This window comes from Sinocyclocheilus rhinocerous, unplaced genomic scaffold (genome assembly GCF_001515625.1).
Source record: "Sinocyclocheilus rhinocerous isolate Xijiao unplaced genomic scaffold, SAMN03320098_v1.1 scaffold723, whole genome shotgun sequence".
In the NCBI taxonomy this organism is placed as follows: Eukaryota; Metazoa; Chordata; class Actinopteri; order Cypriniformes; family Cyprinidae; genus Sinocyclocheilus; species Sinocyclocheilus rhinocerous.
Genome location: NW_015655571.1, coordinates 306,572 through 311,005, shown reverse-complemented (window position 1 = coordinate 311,005; position 4,434 = coordinate 306,572). Strand labels below are relative to the sequence as shown.

The 4,434-nt window shown below is 36.9% G+C and overlaps 1 protein-coding gene across 1 annotated transcript in view; it reads right to left on the bottom strand.

Moving 5' to 3' along the window:
- The window catches only part of LOC107718508 (gastrula zinc finger protein XlCGF8.2DB-like), a 5,353-nt gene extending 1,667 nt beyond the window's left edge, over window positions 1-3,686 (bottom strand). The window contains exon 1 of the mRNA XM_016525610.1: window positions 3,664-3,686. The gene's annotated coding sequence lies outside the window, so the exon portion shown is untranslated. The remainder of the gene's footprint in view (window positions 1-3,663) is intronic.
- Between the last annotated feature and the right edge of the window lie 748 nt (window positions 3,687-4,434).

Here is a 4,434-nt window from a genome sequence, read left to right as displayed (position 1 = left end):
CTACACAGAGCCGTAGTTCACTGACAAGCTACGCAAAAAAAATATCGCAGACGATATCATCAATATTATACATTGATATTGTGAAATCGCACTGTGATAATGAAAGCTGTTTGCATAGCTTCTCAGTGAACTACGGCTCCATGTAGTAAATGCTGCTCCATCTGAAAGCATGTGAAAATACCACATTTAATAACATGTTTTTACTCCAAACTCACTTCATAACGTCAGTCGAGTGTTTGAAATAAATCCTTCTGTGAGATGATGTGGCTTCTTATATACTTCATTATAATGAAAATTATAATAATAATTATAATAGGAACTCAGATAAACCATATATTGCCGTAGTCGTGTGTTTATTAGTCACGTTGAATCAATAAAAGCAGTTCAATCTTCTGTTTATTCTGCTACCGCTATAGGCTTTCCTGGGTTTCTTCTGCGTGAGAGCACCCTCTGGCCTTCGGATGGAGATTTACTACTAATCACAGAACCATGCTTCACTGACAAGATGCGCATGACTTATCGCAGCTGCGATATTATCGCCAGTGCAATATTACTGATTTATCATGCAGCCCTAAAACAGACCTCCTATCTCTGTAATAAACATGGAGATGTTAGTCCGGTCTGAATCGATACGTGTAATCACATGCATATGATAATGTCACTGCATGTCACATGCAGTGATACGACCTGCAACTCAAATATAATTTAGAAAATTAGCCCCATCCGCCGAATAGGTCTTTAGACTTTCTAATGTAATAAAACTATTTATTCTCTATAGCTTTTGTGAGAGCTCTGCTGACTTTGTCATATTTGCTACTCAATTTCAGCACATGCATTGGCTAAATTTATGTGTAACGGCTCAAGATAATTCTAAACTTCTAATAGAGTTTCTAAAGGCTTAATTGTGTTTTAATATAATTGTGTTCCTTACCATAAAAATAAATGACTTAATTCAACCTCTATTCAACATTGCTGTTTTATATATATATAAAAAAAATCCTATAACTCAAAAATATTACATTAAATATTACAGCAGTTTTCAAACCCCTCATCAAATATTCATGCTAGAGGACTCAGGATTCAGTGATTTATGTCAAATATTAGAAACAGTGTCCTCTCAATAGGTTCAGCTTTGTAGAATAGCAGTTTTTGTTAATTTCTATTAAAATGTAAGCCCCATTATAGCTCAGTAATTTTGCTTATTAAAGTTGCATCACTATTCTAGCGCTATTAGATCTTTCAGCGGCATAGAGACAAGACAAGCCAAAAGAACAACGTCCAAAAAAACTCCACCCATGGATAGATGTACCATTACTTTATTTTTTACAATTAAGATCATGGTTGTTGCATTCACAGATTTTATTTTATTTTTTAATAATCATAGCCTTCTTTCACCTAAGAATAAATTTAATAATACCTGACAAAATTAACACTAGACTTTGTATGGTTAATATTAATGTATGTTAATGTAACTGACAGTGTAAAAGTATATACGGCACATCTGATCTCCAACCTAAAATGAGTTTGACACCCCTGCCTTATAAGTAACAAACAGCATCATATATGAGTTCGTCTCAGTATCTAGGTAAACATTTTTTACTTAAGGTCCATCGAGAGTGTGCTCTTCACATTTAAGTTGTCTCTTAAAGGGATAGTTCACACAAAAATGAAAATTCTGTCATTATTTACTCACCCTCATGTTGTTCCAAATTCGTAAGACCTTTGTTCATCTTCGGAACACTAATTAAGATATTTTTGATAAAATCCGAGAGCTTTCCGACCCTCCATAGACAGCAACGCAACTGAAACGTTCCCAGACCCGGAAACATAGCAAGTTTTTTCTTTCTTTGCGCACAAAAAGTATTCTCGTAGCTTCGCAAAACTGAAGTTGAGCCACTGATGTCACATGGACTGTTTTACCGATGTCCTTACTACGTTTCTGGACCTGGGAACATTTCAGTTGCGTTGCTGTCTATGGAGGGTCTGAGAGCTCTCGGATTTCATCAAAAATATCTTAATTTGTGTTCCGAAGATGAACGAAGGTCTTACGGGTTTGGAACGACACGAGGGTGAGTAATTACCCTTACGAAAATTAACCATGGTTTTACCACAAATAAAACCAAAAAAAAACATGTTTACAATAGTTAAACCGTGATAACCACAAATGAACCATAGTTTTGCTACACTAACCGTAGTTTAACCATGGTATTTGTAGTAAAACTGTGGCTATACAAATGGTAATCAATACACCAAAAAAAAAACATGGTTACTACAATAAAACTATGGTTAATTTTCGTAAGGGTAATGACAGAATTTACATTTTTGGGTGAACTATCCCTTTAGTGCCCTTGTATGTTTCTCTTACCGCTTCAGGGGTTTGTTCCAATCGACCGTAAGTGTCCTGCGAAGTGGACATCACAGGATATTCTGCCATAATTCCAGTTTGAAAGGAGCGTAGGCTATATGTTCCATTCAAAGGGTATTAAAGTGCACGAGACGTGACTTCTATGCAAATCTCATGTGTGTGGTGACGCTGCAGACAGTAGTGTCGCGCAAATCTGTGTTTTTAAGTGAAGTAAACTTCAGCCGATTTCCCGTGAGCGGGAAGTAGAGAGCGGTGAACACTATGTAGGGAACATGATGTCAATCGGAACACAGTTCATTCATGGAGCTCTCTTCTAACGAACTGGTTATCTGAATCAGGAGTGTTAAACGAGTTAATGGTGCGTTCAAGTCATGTCGGATAGATCGTATTTACGAGTTGAACGCACATGAACGCCACCACAAAGTCGTTATTATGAGTGGGAAACTCAAAATTTTCTTTAAGCCCCGAGTTTCCGAGTTGGGGGCGTGTCAATGAGAAACATGGCGGAATCGATGGATGCAACGTCTGTAGTTGACGGTACATTTTTGTTTAAATTGATAGTTTAGTTGTCCTATAAACTTAAATTGGTCATGTTCTTGTTACGCAGCTAGTTAATGAAATCCAAGTTAAAAAATGCTATCATTTTTGCACCTATAGGCGAAAAATCTTTTGATTTGCCATGTTGCATGTTTTAAAAATATTAAAAACGCAAAACACACCTGATGCGAATTCTTTGCTCTTCATTTTCTATAAGAGTTAACAGACCCTGTTGTATTTTCTTGTAATTTATTCAAAGAAGGTACACCGCCATCTTGTGCCGACTAAACTGACTTGAACGCACCTGACGTCGTAATTACAACTTGTCAACTCGTACGTACGAACGTCCCAGGAGGACTTGAACGCAGCATTAGAGCCGCTGCTACACGAGTTCAGGAGAAGAAACTCTCATCCTAGATCAACTTCTGATGAAAATCACAACAGGTGTTTCCTTTAGTGCACTACTTAGGTCTTTGATATCAACGGTTTGTGTCGCTCAAAACTTGGAACAATTTGATTTTATTATGCTGCAGTTCATATAAAGTTACTGGCCACTATTTTTTATATTATTTACCAAAGATCTTTAAATGAATTACAAACATAAACCGCATGCAGTGACTCTACCAAGCTGTGTGCGCTGGAGAAATGTTTAAGTAGGCTGGTGTTTCTGACATGTGACTATTTATTGCGTATCATAATGAACATTTACTGCTATCAGCAGGATCAAATGAGTGAGTTCAGCTTTGAGAATGAAAACCAACCTGTTTGTGTCTCAGTATCTTCATGTTTGACTCTGAATGTTTCTTCAATCTTCATGTCTTCACTCTCCATCTTTATAATAGTGTCACGTGGAGTTTTTCTGTGTGTTTGGACACTTTGTCCTGTTTAAGATGAGAATAATTAGCAGAAAGAAAAATAAGTGCAAACTAAATCTCTGGGTGTGTCTCAAATCAGATCCCTAGTTCAGTAGTCAGCACACTGGTGAGGGAGTCAGTCAGAGAGATATGTAATGGACTTGATGAGACAAAAAACAACCAAAACTAGCATTCAAACAAACAGAAAGACACAAAATACACAAAGTTTCGCATTTGTATTATGATTTAATTATATATATAATCTACAAATCATTAGATTCCACTTTAATGAAAACGCCTGCAGTTGGTTTGTAAAAGTAGTCGTTACACAAGTTTGTGTTTGTTGTTCTCGTTGCATTTACACTGTTTAGAGCAGCAGAAGTCGTCAGTTTGCGCTGATTCGAGCGATTCAAAACAGTGAATCATTTAGCGATGCATTTGATTCAGTTGACTCGGAGTTTCGCAAAGCTCCGTTTCTCATCACTACTAGCCAGCGAACGAAATGAGACGCACTTTTTTTGCATTAAAGTGTTACATTGGTTAATAATTAATTTCACAGTTTCATACACGCTTCTCTAAACATATTTTGTTGATTTAAAGACATTAAATGATTAAAAGCACTCGCCTTTCTTCAGCCGAATCACAGCCGCGGGAAGGAGCGCGGCGTAGCCTTATGAC